The 17883-nt window shown below is 38.1% G+C and overlaps 1 protein-coding gene across 2 annotated transcripts in view; it reads left to right on the forward strand.

Annotated features, from left to right (window-relative positions):
• The first annotated feature begins 13876 nt into the window (after positions 1-13876).
• The window catches only part of LOC126763607 (protein TANC2), a 151453-nt gene continuing 147446 nt past the window's right edge, over positions 13877-17883 (forward strand). For both annotated transcript variants that reach the window (XM_050481261.1, XM_050481262.1), the window contains exon 1: positions 13877-14213. The gene's annotated coding sequence lies outside the window, so the exon portion shown is untranslated. The remainder of the gene's footprint in view (positions 14214-17883) is intronic.

The following is a 17883-nucleotide window of genomic DNA, read 5'->3' on the forward strand; positions in this document are numbered from 1 at the left end:
TCTGTCTCAAAAGAAACAGGACTGTTAAAAAAAACAACAAAAAATTAATATTCTTTTATTCAAAGTAGTTTCCTTGTGTGCTTCGATACAGCGTTTAGCCCGGTCAATTAGCATTTCAAATGAGTGTTTAAGGTTATTTTTCGGAATGCTCTTGAGAATATCGGTCGTCGCCTTTTGGATAGCTGAAATGTCTTGAAACCAGTGTCCTTTCATTGGCAAATGAAGTTTTCCAAATAGGTAAAAATCACAGGGTGCCAGATCAGGTGAGTAGGGTGAGTCATTAATGGTTAATATGGAGTTTTTTGTCAAAAAATCAGTGACAAGCGTCGACCGATGACACAGCGCATTATCGTGCAACAGGCGCCAGGACCCTGCCTCACGGTATTGTGGTCAAACACGACGAATGCGTGACAAAAGATGCTTCATAACACCAAGGTAAAACACAGCATTAATCGTTTGGCCAGGTGGGACGAACTCTCGGTGTACAATACCCTCGCAATCGTAAAAACAAATCAGCATTGTCTGAAGACGACCGACTTCTGATCGTCACAGAGGTCCTCACGACCTTCTTGGAATCGCTTAAACCACTTATGCACATTACTACGGGATAGGCACTGATCACCATAAACTTTTTTCATCATTTGAAATGTTTCAGTAAACGTTTTCCCAAGTTTAAAACAAAATCTAATATTTGCTCTTTGTTCAAAATGCATTTTACGACCGATGACCAAAAGCTGCTGTCACTTTTTGATCGATAATATCGACTGTTGTTATCCAATTGTCTTAAAATTTTTACGAAATGTCAACAAGAGATCAAACTTTTTATTTCATATACCCACCAATAGGTGGCGCGACCAGAAACAGTTATATTTAAAAAGTTCTGTTTCTTTTGCGACAGACCTTGTATACATCCATATGTATGTACTTAGGCATAAGTATATGTACACCATTCATATGTATGTATGTACCTATAAGAGTTCATTGATCCCACACTGGTTGACAATTGTACTATTGTCATTTACAAAGTGATAAATCATAAAACTTAAACATGTGTGGTGGATTTAAAAGTCACTTGCGACCTCTTCAGGCACTAACAGTAAGTTGTGTAATCGATTACACAAGTTAACAATACTTTAACTGTTTTGTCTCATGAAAACTCATCAAATTTTGAATGTTCTAGGAGATAGGATTTATTTGTAAAGTTTTTACTACTTTCATTGGTAAGTAACTCCAAACAAAAGTCCAATTGTTAAAAATTATCCTGCAGATATATGTACATAACCGCATTTTTTGTCAAGAAAACAAGAAAAAACGTTAACTTCGAAATGGTCCCCTTCACAGGTGAATGTCTTTTGGCATAGGTTAGGTTAGGTTGATCTGGTAAACCAATAAGTCACTTATAGACCAGTTTTGGTACTTTGCAATACCAGATAGACAGTTACTAGGTGCAGTCATTCTTTAGGATGCCTGCGCTGGATGCGAATTTTAACAGGCGCTGTATCACTATCGGCATATCCTGCAGTGTATCATAACGTGGGAACCTTAGATGCTTACAGCGTAGTCTTGCCAATGCGGGACAAGTGCACAAGAGATGCTTCACTGTTTCCCTGTGGGCTTGCTCTAGACATTGCAGTCTTCTCGATATGTCAGCTCCATTCAGCGGGCGTGTGCCGCCACCAGTCTGCGACCAGTTGGTATTCCGATAATGTTCCTATAGTCTCTTCTATCGAGTGCCAATAGGAATTTTGTATTTTTCCGATCTACCGTTTTGTACATGACTTTTCCAGTTTTACACCCTGCTAGCTTGTTTCATCGGGTTTTGATTTTCTTTACCATGCTTCTGTCCAGGTCGTCGTATAGACAATGCATGGATTTCCCAATGTTGTTCACGTTTTCGGATGTACACCGTATACCATTCTTGGCAATCTCGAACATTATTTCATTGCCCTCGTTGCCTTTGTGGCGTGGCACCCAGTAGAAGTGAAGTTGCTTTCTTTTGGCAACACTTTCCACTACTGGTCTGCTTCTCAAGATCAGGTTGAAATATACTGCAGTGGTTGGGCAACTAAAAGTTTGCCTTATGCCTAACTCTGGACATTATATCCCCACACCAACTCCATCGTCCATTTTTGAGCCAACCGTATAAATGTTTAGAATATTGCGTATATATGTACCTTTACGCCGAGTTGTATGCCGTCAATTTTGCTGCCCAGTTTTTAGCGAAGAGGTCTATAGGTGTCCTGCCGTTGGAGTTGTTCTTATAGCTCCCGTTATGCACAGCGCAGCAAGCCTCTGAATACTTTCCATTGGCTTGTGGTAGGTGGATTTGCGTACGAATGTCCACCATACTGCTGACCGTCGAGCAGAATTGGGTTTAGCACCAATGCATAAGAGAGGTAGAGAGCCTCCTGGTTGTATCGAGCAGCAGCCTACAAGCATATAAAGCATTGCCAGCTTTTCTCACTCTTTCTTCCACGTTGTGCTTCCACTGCAGTGTACTGTCGAAGACTAGCCAAAAGGGACTTGGATGTTCCGTCCGTACCGGGAGATTTGTATGGGTCGAATGAGCGGATCGCCCATTCTATTTTATTCTCCGTAAAGATGTGTTCGGGAAAGTTTTCTTTTGGCGTAAAATGATATTAAAAATATTTATCTTCATTTTGATGGGTCAGTTTGTATGGTAGCTATACTTTATAGTGATTACATCTGGATTGTTTGTTCGGAGATTGTTGTGTTACTTTGGATCTATGTCGAATTTCAAGACAACTCGTCAGATCCAAAAGTTTTCCATACAGGTACTTGATTTTGATCGGTCAGCTCCTTATATTCCACCGAAAACTTCTTGGCAAACTTTATATACCCTGATGCGTGTATAAAAAATCAGGATATGCAATAATTCCTTGTCGGTCAAAAGAAATCTTTAATAGTCTCACTTTCTAAAAAGTTTCTGCTTCTAAGCTCAAAAATATTTCTATCTAAAGTATTAGTAAACTTTGTCTCTTAAATCCTTTATTTCCAGTTCGGTCCATTCACCAGTCATGTTCTCTATAATTGACGCTCAGTCTGCGCAGCATGCTGGCAGTGATTGTGTGGATCATATCGACTTAAACAGTTCCTTCAACTCGGATATTATGACGCAATCTTGCGAATCGGATGCCTCCTTTCATATCTACAATGAATTACAATATGCTGCGCAACAACAACCAACACAATTACGTTTGCCGCAACAACAATATGGCCAAAAACAAATAGCATGTCAACAACAACAACCCGTAACACCACAAGCAACAACCACCAGTGCTATACCAATACTACAAACTGGCATCATTTATGGCTTTCGTACGCGGCATCTTTCGTGTATTGAAGAGAACGATTCCGATTCTCTGCACTCCACCTCAGTGCCGCAAACACTAGAAATGTTGAAAGATGTTGATGAGTGTTTTAAGCAATTGACCACCGCCGGTGATAATCCCAACAATAACGATGGTGGGTTGAATTCGCTGCTAATGCAAGCGGTGCATGGTGATGATGATGACATAACTATGATCGATGAGACGCGCCTCTACGATATGGAATATTTTGATGAGTTGAGCGTTAGCAAAAATGAGGCGGCCGACACAACGCTCGATATGAGTTATACCAGTCAAAATAGTGAAGAATATTGGCAAAGCACCACCTCGGAGCCGGTGCATTTGGTGCAGCGCTCACACATCTATCAGCAACCGGACATAATGACCACTTCTTGCTATGGCGCTTTAAATACTTCGTTTGATAGTGAAAGTTCGGGACCGCCCGTCTACATGGGCACGTCAACACCGACGAAGCAAAAGCTTACGAAAGTTTCGTCGGAGAAAGTGGAAGCGCTCTACGCCACGCCAGAGAAGCGACGCGAACACAATCGTAGTTTCGATTCGCAAACAAGTTCGATTTATGGCGCTACCATTGGTGGTGGTCTGCCAAATGGCTACGAGCAGCAAGTCACTGGTGGTGCTGCTGGTTTGCAGAATGAAAGCATCTATTCCTTCTCATTGAACTCGGGTGTGAGCGTCAATGATATGTTGCAGCAAATGTCACTGCCAATGGAGTTGGCTGTGATGAACTTTAATGGTGGCAATGTTGACGATAAAATCAATCCGGCTGAAGAATTGAGTGAGGAAATGGCGGCGAAATGTTTGACTGCAGCGCAAAATGGTGAGTCCAATGAAGAATTTATTTATTAATTTAATTTGAAAATGTTTATTTTTCATTATTTTGTAATTTGTTTTATATAAGTAGGAACTTTTAAAATGTTATGCTCGAAGTGTGGTGAATTACTTTAATACTTATAATCTCAAATAGCCAATGCTCTCAGTGAGAGGATTTAATTTACCATGGGATTGATACATATTTCAATATCATCTCGATCGCGAGATTTTATTTTTAATTTTGCTCTGAAAAGTTTGACTTTGTTATTGATTTTATATATTTATTTTTATATAAAGGGTGAATCACTTCGAGGTTCCCTACTTTTTTAAAGAATAAACACAGAAACTTCACATTTAATGGGGAATGTTTATTATCATTCGAAAGAACATTTCTTGGCATTTATTTTTTGAAGATTATCTCTTTCAAATCTTAGCCGCGGATACGTCTCAGATGGTCGTATATCCGTTGAGTTCATTTTTAAATGATTCGTTCGAGCATTTCGACTGGTAACTGGCGAATGACACGCGTGATATTTTGTTCCAACGCCTGAATCGGAGCGGGACTATCTACATAGACTTTAGACTTTATATATCCCCACAGAAGAAAGTCTAATGGTGTGATATTTTACGATCTTAGTGACCATAAGACCGACCCAATACGTGAAATTATCACCAAAGTGTTCTCTCAATAAATCCACTGATTGATGCGTTGTGTGGGAAGTGGCACCGTCTTGTTAAAACCAAATGTGGCTGAGATAACGAGCTTCACTTTCAGATATCAAATAGTCGATTATCAGGGCACGATAATGGTCACAATTGACAGTTACGTTCTCACTGGCATCATTTTTGAAGAAATATGGACCGATGATTTCGTCGGCCCACAAACCACACCAAAACAACGTTTTTCTGAATGAAATGGCAGCTCTTGAATCTCTTAAGATTGCTCCTCGTCCTAAATGCGGCAATTTAACTTGTTTACATACCGATTTAGTCAGAAATGGGCCTCATCGCTGAACCAAACTTGGCTCGAAAAGGTCGGATCTTCTTGGAACTTTTCAAGAGCCCATAGAGCGAATTCATGTCGCTTGGGAAGGATGAACGGCTTTAATTCTTGCACAAGCTATGTGTTTGGTATGCTTTCAATTTAAGATCTCGGCGTAAAACGCGCCAAATTGTTCCATACGTCAGTCCGAGTTGCTGCGAACGGCTCCGAATTTACTGTCCACTACACTCGTCATCTACGGCTGCCATATTTTCTTCACTGCTTGCTGGGCGTGGTCTATTCGGTCGAATATTATTAGTGAATGCTGGGTCTCAAGATGGGTGATGGTGTTCGAAATATATGCCTTCACAATTCGTCGATCAAACATCATCAAACCGCTATTTAATATAATTCTTTCCAAAAAAATATACAATCATAAATACTATAGTTAATATTTGATATCTTTCAACTCAGAAGTGGTTAAACTGCTACTGCACATGACGTTTCATATCAGTAATAAAGAATCAATGTGCCCACCCTGTAGGAAATTTCTTCAAACATACGGAATTTGACAGGAAAACTTAGGTTTTGTTGTTGTGGTTCGTTATTGTATGACGTTTCCATGAGAGAAGTGTTCTCTGCATATTCACTTCTCTACGTTGAAACCGAGGAATAATTTTGATAAATGCTGTCAATTTTATAGATCTTGGCCGGCCAAAAAAATCGTTGTAAGATCGTTATGTCTGATTGTCATGGAAGAGTCGCATAGTCCATCTTTTACCCGAGGTTATAACAACAGGAAATGTTCTCGGAATAATTTTGATAAATGTTGCCTAGTATACAGACCATTGTCGGAGAGAACTTCGGGCTAATTTTGTAACGTAGACCCGGTTATCATGAAGGAAACATTATCTCTCTTTAACTGTATTTATTAGTAATAACTTTACTAAAATAGTTTTTATAATTTTTGCCGAGTTTTAAAATCTTGGCCGCAGAAAAATCTAGGTAAATTTGATTGCGCAAATCCGGGTTCAATTGGGTACTTTAGACCCGGCTTTCGTGGCAAAAAGTTCCTACACAGAAATATTTTAGTCGTTTACATTAGTTTTCTCGCAGACCGCGCACATTTTAAATCAGATTTGTTTGTGTAAGATTATGCGCTGTTTACATAAAAGCCACCAGCTTGTACTGATTAACAACCGATAAGTTTGAGAGGCGAGTTGTAATGTGGCAAAGATTAAAACCATTTACAGAATGTATAAAACTCATTAGGAGATACTTGAAAAATGTTAGGAAGGAATTGGGTGGCATAATAAAGTGTATATACGAGGGTGGGTTCCCGAATTTTTAGAATTTGGGCGACGAAAAAAGTTTGAAGATGAGGAACTGAAGGCATTACGAATACAACTAACGGGAACCTAATCCCCGTTAGAATATCGAATTGTGACTGGATAAGTCGTAATCGACGTCATCCAACGGCAGGCCCAGGAAACTTAGTGTTTCGACGGGGTCGGAGTAAAGGAAGAAGAGTGTCAGATGAGTAGGGTTGGCGGGACATGCAAAGAGGTGGCTAGTGTCATGCGGGGACTTATTTCACGCTGGACATATATTTGACATGTCAGGGTCTATTCCGGCTAAGTAGTAGTTTAAACTGCTGCAGTATCCAGAACGAAGCTGCGCAAGTTCGGAGATCTAACCTCGTTTAGATCGGTAAGCCTTAGTATGTCTGTGGAGGGAGGCATTACTCGATGAAAACTGTTGGCAATCAGAAGAAAAGCCCTCAGAATCTCTCTTTCACAGAACTATTTTAAAACGTTTAAAAGAAGTCGTTTTCGTATCGGATTGTGACGGGCGCCGAGAAATGGATGCATGGATGCATTACGACACACGTAAACTCAAAAAATCATATTTGAAACCGGGACAACCAGCCAAAACAACGGCAAAGTTGAATATCCATGACGCCAAAGTGATGCGCTGTATTCAGTGGAGTCCCCAAAGGCGTGCTGTGTTTAAGCATCTAAAACCGGTTGAATACCATTAATGGGAAGCGCTACGGATAACAACTCATTAAATTGAAGAAAGCAATTGCTGAAAACCCTAGGAATTTGCAACTAGGCTGAAGGCAATAATTTTATATCGGGACAATGCTCGGGCTGATGTTGCGAGACCGATTGAAAATAGACCTTTGCCCTACTAACTATCATTAGTTCGCTTCAGAACGAGGTTTCGAAATTGGCTTGGTTCATTTTGACCTGCCATACCAGCTCAGTTCTGTTGGGATTAGATCCCTCAAATTGCCAGTAAGATGGAAAAATGTGATAGCTTCAGATGCGCAATATTGTAACAGCTGACGATTATGTAGTTTAAAATATGCTCCATTTGAGTTTCAGAAAAATCTAAATATCAATCAGCCCACCCTCGTAGAGGCTTTTCAGTGACTAGAGAATATTAAATGGCAATAACATCAACAAGCTGACATTAAAAACAAGCAAAAAAGTGCAAAAACGGCGTGCAAATGCAATACTGCGAAAGAACAACAACAACTATAACAAGATCTACAAAAATAATAGCAACAACAACTACACATATGATTACCAGCTATAATCTCAAGTGTAAATGAGCAAAATTATGAGTCATCAGCATTATGCGACAGTCACAGGACAATCAAACTGCTAGAAGAGCACTGCAGGCAGCCAAGCGCACAACCAGTTTACCGGTCTACTAACTGAGCCATTACATATGTACATACATACATACATATGTATGAGTTTAGTAGCTCACATAAAACTAGCTTGCAGTCGACTTCATTATCTTTCATTTAATATATCCATAAGTATGGATGGGAGCACGTAGTTTCTGGATCAAACTGGGCGCTTATGGTAGGCGCAAGTAGGCGACATTTGAACAAGCGCGAATGCAGCACACGAAAACCTGTTGCTGGCGTTGCAATGAAATTGCGCTTAATATGAACTTACTTACCTATAATGATATATATTTCTGCACAACTTCAAAGTGCCATCATAATATTAGGTTGAGCCCACTTTATAACCGCCAAGTTCGGCGACTTTTTAGTAGTATGTACATATGTATGTATGTATGTGTCTTTTCAAAGATCGCCCTTTCGCATGCATCATGATCACCATCATCACCGCTGCAGCAGACACCAGACAGTGCTAACTGCAACTACAACAAAAACGTTAACTTCGGCTACATCGAAGCTATAATACCTTTCACAGGTGCATTTCTTATAGGAAAAAAGGTCTTTATTCTGATTTTGATCGCTCAACTTTATTTCGAAAATTCACGTTCGCGCACTGCATTCAACTTATGATCAACACAATCGACCTACTGAGCGTTGAATTCGCAACACAATCATTCATCTTGAGACCCAGCATTCATTATTGCATAATATTCGACCGTCCAGCACGCAGTGCAGAAAATACTTGTATAGCTGTCTTAGCTGGGAGTGTATACGAGCACCGAAGAGTTCGGCGCAGCAACTCTGACTAACCTATGGAACGACTTGGCGCACTTTACGTTGAGATCTTAAATAGAAAGCGTACAAAATACAGCTTGTGTAAGAATTGAAGCCGCTCGAGCTTCCCAAGCGACATCGCTTCGCTCTATGGGCTCTTCAAAAGTTTCGAGGAGATCCGACGTTTTCGAGCCAAATTTTGTCCAGCGATGAGGCCCATTTGTGGGTCAATGGGTATGTAAACAAGCAAAATTGCCTTATTTGGGATGAAGAGCAACCAGAAGAATTCAAGAGCTGCCATTTCATCCAGAAGAACCAACGGTTTGGTGTGGTTAGTGGGCCGATGGAATCGTCGGCCCATATTTCTTCAAAAATGATGCCGGTGAGAACGTTAACGTCAATGGCTACCGTTATCGCGGCATGATAACCGACTATTTTATGCCTGATCTGCGATATCGGCGATATTTTGTGCCAACATCGCATCAATCAATGGATTTATCGAGAGAACTGTTCGGTCAGCAGATAATTTCACGCTTTGGGCCGGTCGATTGGATCGACAGATCGTGTGATATCACACCGTTAGACTTTTTCCAGTAGGGATATGTAAAGTCTAAAGTCTATGCGGGCAGTCCCGCTTCGATTCAGGCCTTGGATTCAAAGATTACGTGGGTGTCCAATGTAAACTTCTGGTATCTCAAACTTCGTGGCAAACTTAAAGTGTTAAGGGTATAATAAAGAAGTGAGACAATGCTGGGAGACGCTAGAGGACTTGCAAGCGTTTGCATTGAAGCGTGTCTTCAGCGTGGTGTAGAAGTTGTATACGCTCCGGTAGTTGGCTTGTTTGTTTATTTGACCAAACGGGAGGCTTGCAACCGGCCGGCTGATGACCGGTTTGTTGGTTGGTCGGTCTGCTGGTTGAATATATGTTTATGTGTAAACAGTTTAATTGTATTGCCACAAGTGGTGGTGCGATAATGATGCAGCAGGTATTATGTATGTTTGTATGTATGAGAAGATGTGAGCTTGCGAGAACACTAACGAAATATGAGACTTTGCGCGAACCGAAAAAAGAAAAGAATACGGACAGTTGCGAACACAGTTAATTGCTGTGGCTAGTGAAGCTAGAGGCTTATAAGTGGAGCTGTGTTTTTATGTAGTTGTGTGCGTATTTCCAGAATGTTTATAGTTTATATACATAAGTATGAGAGTTCAAAGGTAAGTCCGGCTTAAATAATACAACAACACTTCTGTCAGTCGAATCGCCAAGTGGATCGTCAGGGCCATCTTTGAACAGCTCGATTTTTTTTTGTGATGATTCTTCTACCTTATACCTTTTTAATAACCTGTAAACACGACAACCCTCACTGAGTACACTCTAGTCTAAGACACATCTAACTACAGCCTCGGTTCCCAATACAAGTCTTCAAAGACGGTCGAGAGATTGTTGAAGACATGCCTCGTTCTGGACGACTTTCGACTCAAAAATCAAGGTGATTCAATATTCGTGGTTTGGTGCATTATGAATTTGTTCCAGAGGAACAGTCGATCAATAAGGAGTTCTATTTGGCTGTATTGGGGCGTTTGCGTTAGAACATCCGTCGACAACGGCAGAAATTGTTAAAGACCAATTCATGGATTTTACACGCTGATAATGCATCATCGCATCGAGCCATTATTGTGACCGAATTTAAAGCCAAAAACGCAATGAATACCATCGATCATCCAGCGTATTCACCAGATTTGGCTCCGTGTGATTTGTCTTGTTCCCCAAACTAAAATTGCCGCTCCGTGGAACCCGTTTTCAGTCGATCGAAGAGATAAGACAAAATTCGCTGAATAAGCTGAAGGCCATCCAAAAGAGTACTTATGAAAAATGTTTCGAGAACTACAAAAATCGTTGGCATAAGTGCATTACATCTGGTGGAGAAAAGTAAAGTTCGTTTTAAAGCAGGCTCAGAGTTCTCAGAAAGTTTAAACCAGAAACAGTCCTAATTTATTTTAGATCACCTTTTTTTCCTTGACGATAATTTTCTGCTCAAAGATACTCTTCCAGAGCTCAACAAAATATTTTGCTTGCAGGATTGTGGTTCCTCAGCCAAAGAGCATCCTTAGTATATTGTGGTGTGTGACCTAAGGTAAACACTTTTGGTGGTAATTTATTGCTCGAAGATACTTTTCCCGAACTCTACAAAATATTTCCCTTGAAAGATTGTGGTTCCTTTGGAATGCTAGATCGTTTCTCACATATAATAAGGTCGCAAATGTAACTATTTTTCCACTGCTGCGGTTAAGCATTGTCTGAAGAAATTTTGGGGTTAATTGTTACAAAATTCGATTAATATTGGTTACGCAATACCCAATATACATATAGAACGTGTGAATATGTAACTAGTTGTGTGTATGTATTTTCGTATCTGAAATTAACACCTTATCATAGTGAAAAAGGTCAAAATGATATTCAAGTGTTAGCTCATCCCCTGTTATTTACTACTCATTAATTTTGTATGAGCAAACCCAAGGAGACACAATTGAACTTGATTTTCCCAAAAAAAAAAAGAAAAACAATCTTTGCTTTTTTCATTTTCCTTTCCTTCGCTTTATGATTTTCCGGCACCGCTTCGTCTTGCCAAGCGCGTTGCGATTCTGCAGGTATACACGTGAGCCGCTAAAGACAATGAACTCGTAAAATGCTCGAACGATAAAGAGTTCAAAGACAAAAGAGTGAAAAGTGATCGTTTGGAAAAGAGCGAAAGATAACTAATGAAATATGGTGTAAGAGAGTGTAGCGAATTACGGCATTTTAACATGGCACTGAACTTAGGAACGAAGCGTGTGATTTGACTCAAGATTGCGAGAAAAACATTTGAGCTGAAGTGCTGGATACAGCTGTTAGGGATTTAAATGAATAAAATCATATGTAAAATATATTACATAATAACCAACGGATTTATAACCAATAAGTACCTGTAAACGCGAATTTTCCATTTTTGGGCTAGATTTCTCTTTTAATAATCGGATAACCTTTAAGTTCAGCATTAATCGGTTCCCGATACATATATGTATGTATATCTATGTAATTTCTGGAGAATTTCGGTAATCGTACAGAGACAATATTTAATTTATAAGTTTTGGAATAGGGTTTCCACATATCAAAGAAATTAAAACAGGACAAAACTGGATAAATTGTGTGCCAAACGTTTTGAAATAGTTTTTTCCACCGATTTGTGTTGCAAAAAGGTTAGTTTAGGTCATAGAGTTAAAACAAAAATTGATGGATCGCACTTGGTTAGCTACATATGTATGTATATGCCCAGAAATTTATTAAGACGGTTGATATCAATCCGCGACTTCGATATGTTTGCCGAAGGTGCCTCTACCGATATATTTTAATCAGTTCTGGGGAAAATGAAAAGATGATTCCACCACGCCTTGCTCCATACAGTTTTGGCAAAGAGCGCACCAACTGTTAACCCTTTGGACAAAGTTCGGTCAGCACCTCTACCAATGCGGCGAGATTGATTTTGCTAAGAATCAGCAGTTTGGAGGACCTCTTTTAGTTAATTCTGTGCCAGAAGCAATTCGCAGTCGTACAAGACATTGGAAATCCGAATTGTTTTCAACGGGCTGAAATAGGGGAAGGTGTATCCTCCCTAGCAAGCTCATCAACTTTACGGTTCATACCGATTCCGCACGGACGTGGCACCCTTTCAAGTCTAATATGGAAGTAGCTTGAAGTTATTACTAATGTCATGCCATCTTTAAGCTTACACTTAAAGTACATTGCACTTTGGACCAATACATCCACTGCTACCTTGATAGCAGCGACCTCCGCTTGAACGACGCTACAGTAATCTGGTGGTCTGAAACTAGAGTTGATGGAAAGCTCCTGACAGCAGACTCCACCCACTAATCTCACTCTTAACTTCGATCCATCCGAGAAACATCCGTGCAGCTTTTCTCCAATGGTTTCGCTCCGACCACAAACAAGAACAATATCTTAGGTACTTGCTTCGAAAAAAGTAAAACTGAGTATACAAAACCACTTTTCATCACTTGAATAACAATAAGATAACCGATTATTGACAGTTAAAAAAATTAATTAAAGATATATACAGGTAAAAGCACTTTAGTGCTCAGGAATGTCATCAGCTTTACACCACGCTTAGTACACTAGCGCACAACACTTCAGCATGTCAGTTAATTCACAGATAAGCCCAGAGTACTAACCTATCCCGGCTATTTGTCATTTGACTGATCCCACCAGCTACCCATTGCACGCCTGAGCTTATCAAACGATGAATATGTCGTAAAGTAATCCATCAATTGCCGGCAACACAAATCATAACGCTGACAGGTGAGCCCGTATGGGAAATAGTTTCACATCGCAGTACTAATGGTTAGCCTAAAATACCTGCAAATGGTGGTAATGTCCAAAGTGGTATGCTATAAAAGCAAATACTTGCGTCATTAACAACAACAATAAATTGTCTATGACACAACACAGCTGATAAGCAGGGAAATGTCAGGCCGACTGTGTTCTAATTGAAAAGAAATATGTAAGCATGTGTGTATATTTTACATACTCTACCGATCAGCGGGCCTCTACAACTTTTTTCAACGCCCATTAAACCGCAAGAAAGTCAATACAAACCGCGTGTAGCAATGATTTTCGAAAGAAAGGAGAATAAAAAAGCGAAAAAACGCTGAGTTGCGTGAAATGTGTGGAAATAGAGAGAAAGATAATAAGCAGCTTGATAAAAGAGACACACACTACTGATAACGAGTTGTTGTTGCTTTCCCCCACAATTGCATATGACATTATTATTGTTGTTGCTTTGTTAAGCGCGCAAACGCCAGCGCATACACAGCTTATCAACTACAAAGCAAAAACAAAAAACCATAACCAAAATATGCGTGCGCCCAGGCGCTACGGGTAAACAGTACACCGCTGATTGAGAGATTATCGTCATGCGCATGCAAACGCTCTCACTAGACGCTCTAGCGCGCTACTCAGCGCAACTTCTCACAAAATGCTTGCGCATTTCATGCTTTTGTAGACTTTTATAACCACTTCAACCGCTCTTCGCGCTCCCAGGCGCTCCAACTCGTCACAGCGGCTTAAAGTCGCTCACGCTCTCCGCGCAGTTAGTTTATTTTCAATTCTACGTCTATTCAATTGTGGCAAAATACACTTGTTGGTCGTTAGCTGGCTGGCTGATGTCAGTAACGAAACGACCGTTAAAGCTCAAACAACTTGAGGAAACGAGTAAACGGAAAATCGGTAGATTTGTTGTTTAAAACGCGGACACAGTTCGTATGTGTGTGAGATCGCCGGTAGTGCGCTCGATCGATAATGATCGCAACGTGTTGCCCCGCAGTAGTACTAGTGTGCGTTTGTACGTGCGTGTGTTTGCGGTAGTGTGCAAATGTGTTTACTTTTTGGCGAAATAAATTTTATTGTTGAAATGGAAGAGTTATTAAATACCTTGGAAGAGAAATTAAATACCTACTTTTCTGTGTAAAAAAAAATAATAAAAATTGTTGAAGTGAATTAAACATATAATATTTTAAGGTAATCAGGTGGTTAAAGTGTTTTGTTTTTAGTAAAATATGGGTGATGGAGGTTTAACAGCATATAAGTTTTTGTAAAAGTTTATTCACCCGCTTAAGATCAGTTTCTATGTATTATTCGTAGATACATACACCCATTAAAAAGTATTATTCACTTAAGAATCATTTTACTGCATAGAGTACTGTGTTAACTATGAAGTTTGGTCAATTTAAATATTTTTAAAAGCAAGATCAGTGATCTATAAAAAGAAGTGATGTATTATTCGTATGTATACATACACCCATTAAAATACTCGTCTCGTATAAAGCAGTGACTTAAGAATCATTTTACTGCATAGAGTACTGTGTTAACTATGAAGTTTGGTCAATTTAAATATTTTTAAAAGCAAGATCGGTGATCTACACCTACATAAAGATCAGTGATCTATAAAATTGAAGTATTATTCATAGATACACCCATTAAAATACACGTCTCGTATAAGGCAGTGACTTAAGAACCATTTTACTGCATTTACTACTGTATTAACTATGAAGTTTTGTAAATTTAAATAATTTAAAAAAGCAAGATCGGTGATCTACAGCTACTTAAAAAAAAATAGTATGTAGTAAGTTTAGCTTTCTAAACTTGAAAGAAAATATGTAGTGAAGTAGCTGGCGTACGAAATTTTAAAATTTGAAGCACTATACCGTGCTATTTCTAACGCATGATCAGTGATCTCCAAGGACAAAAAATCGTTTTAAGTGAAATTATATGACATTATCGTCTTTATAAAGTAATGAATATATAGTTTCCTCTTATATTTACAAAATGTCAACATTTATATGTGTTTTCAAAGCATTGAACAGCTGATATTGTAAAAGATCATGATCGGCTACTATTTCTGGAGCGTATATATTAATTTTTAATGTGCAAAAAGGAAACAAAATAATGCGATTCCTGATCTGAATGGTCGAAAATGTTGAAATAGTGTATTGGATTATTTTATATATAATAACAGTTATTCCAAGTAAAATATATGAATAATGATAAAACTGAGTCCACATGTGTTGTTGTTGTTGTAATTTTGTGCTATAAATATTTATATTATGCAACGAAATTATTAATTTTTAAGCGATTTATTCGTGTGTTTGCATAAATGAAATATTCTGGTTCGTTTTCGAGTACCAAACTCTTCGAAACCAATAAGGATAGAACTGCCTAACAAACATAATAGTCTATTCATCATTGCTATATATATCATATTCATTAAATCAACTATAAATTCCATATCAATGAATCAACAATTGAAAGTTTGAAATCTCAAGTAGTGAAAACTGTAAAGGCTGACCCAGTGTCTTATCTAGCTACGTAAATACCGTAGATTTGATAAAAATATTGAAAGATTAGTCTAATATATTTAATTAGAACTCAAACCATTTATGGAAAAGCGAAAATTCAGTAAACTTAAATATATTTCGACAAAAAATCATCAACAAATAATGCTTTGACTTTTCAAGAAGATCGCTCTCGAGCAGTCTAATATATACGCTTAAATTATTGATAAATTAAGTGAGAATAATTAATTTACAAGTAATTCTTCTTTTCTATGGCTTCACTTAGGACTACACACGAGTATAGCAGTCCATTTGCGATCTAACTTAACCTAACCTAACCCAATAAATTTCAGAAAATTTAAGTGATCATAAAAGACTCTCTATAAGGCAATCGATTATAGATACTATGCATCTTATAATATGTGTCGCTCAAACTACCTGAAAATTAAACTAAATAATTTCATTATTAAAAAGCTCGGCTGATTTTGCTGATCATTGAATACTGAGGTTTGTTTCTACAAAGATCAGCCAGTTCCATTATACTGGTTAATAAAATTTAATGAATTATTCGAGTTCGATGTTAGATGTGTAATTTCGAATTTAATGAATTATTCGATGATGTGTAGTTTCGAAATTAGATGTGTAATACAAGGCTTCCGGCTTTAAGATATCACAAACTTAGCCTTTGGTTCTAAAGATTGTGTAATAAAAATCAAAACCTAACCTAACAGGAATCTCACTTGGATAGCTTAGAACTTAAGGTTCTAAGATATCATAAACTTAGTCTTTGGTTCTAAAGATCACCTTCTGAAAACCTAGACGATGTTAGATTGGTTAGGTTAAGTTATGAGATCGATCCTAACAGCGAACTTAAGGTTTTAAAATATCATAAACTTAGCCGCTGCATCTAAAGATCGCCTACTGAAAATCTAGACGAGGTTAGGTTAGTTTGGGTTATGAGCTCGAACCTAACAAAAATCTCACTTGGACAACTTAGAACGCCATACCGTTGTGTTACCTAAAACTAATTTATAATAAATCATAAAACAATAATATATAATCAATCATAAGACAAAAATGTGTATATAACAAACAATACGACCCTTACAAATCGACAAAGCGCTTTGAGCCTATGAAAATTTTTTTTAGACGGCTGATATCAGTTTCTGCTATATCTCCTGGTAAGCCGGGAAACCTAAACTAAACCAGTCAGTGATCAGCTACTTAGTACCATTAACTGGCTGTCTAATAATCTGTTGTCCTCTATAAATAGTATGTGCTCTTTTCGAATTGAAACAATAGTTATTCTAAACACTGTAGCTTAATTGGTGTTTTAAAAGGTACACAACATTTACTGATCCTCTTAATAATACTTTTGTGGTACTTTCAGTATTGTGATTCGTTAGAAAAATGCAAATAAGAATTAAGTACCTACAAATTTAATCAAAATAAATACTGTTTTCATGCCTAGACGCCGGACAATGTGCTTAAACCTTGGCTGATCCTCACTGATCTTCAAAACTGTCGCAGGTTGTAGTATACAGTTAAGAGAACAGGTACATTGAGGAAATTACTGTATTTCAAATATAAATATTCTACAAAATTAAAAAATACTTTGCTCCAAATTTAATCAAAATAAATACTGTTTTGATGCTTAGACGCCAGATTATGTGCTAAACCTCGCTGATCTTTACTGATCCTCACTCCAAAACTCCAAAACTGTCGCAGTTTGTAATACAGTTCTTAACAGACCAGGTACACTCGAGTACATTGAGAAAGTTACTGTATTTTAAATATAAATATTCTTCATTTTTCAAATTCAATTATGCTTGGCGCCCATGCTTATCAGACTCACTCCAATGATCAGTGATCAGTTATACTTTTTAATTGAAATTTTGTAGTAAATTTCCATTACACTTCGAAGTTAAGTTTTGTAGATAATTTGGTTATATTTATGTAGCATTCTTTGCAAAAATAGAATGTTTGCTATCTATTTGAATCTTTGGAAATGAAACGGCGTCGTCTATGTATATCTCTTATTTGCGATAGCACTCAAGTAGTTATCTCATTAGCGGCATTTTATTTGCGCTATCTGTTTGCGTTATCACTTTGGCGCTTACTATGTTTCGTGCCGCCTCTTTGGAGTGTGGTTTGAAAGCAATTTGCAAGTTTTTTCTATAAAAAATAAATAAAGATTCTATAAAAAAATTCTAAAAATAATAATTCTAAATAAACATCACGGATGCACGCGCTGTAGTCGGAAGTGATTTGTTGTATGCTTAAGTGGCGAATCGTGTGGCGCTTCAGCACCTTTGAACTCTAGCTATAATGAGTTTTAAATTGCCGCATAAATAATT

This window comes from Bactrocera neohumeralis, chromosome 6 (assembly GCF_024586455.1).
Source record: "Bactrocera neohumeralis isolate Rockhampton chromosome 6, APGP_CSIRO_Bneo_wtdbg2-racon-allhic-juicebox.fasta_v2, whole genome shotgun sequence".
Lineage (NCBI taxonomy): Eukaryota > Metazoa > Arthropoda > Insecta > Diptera > Tephritidae > Bactrocera > Bactrocera neohumeralis.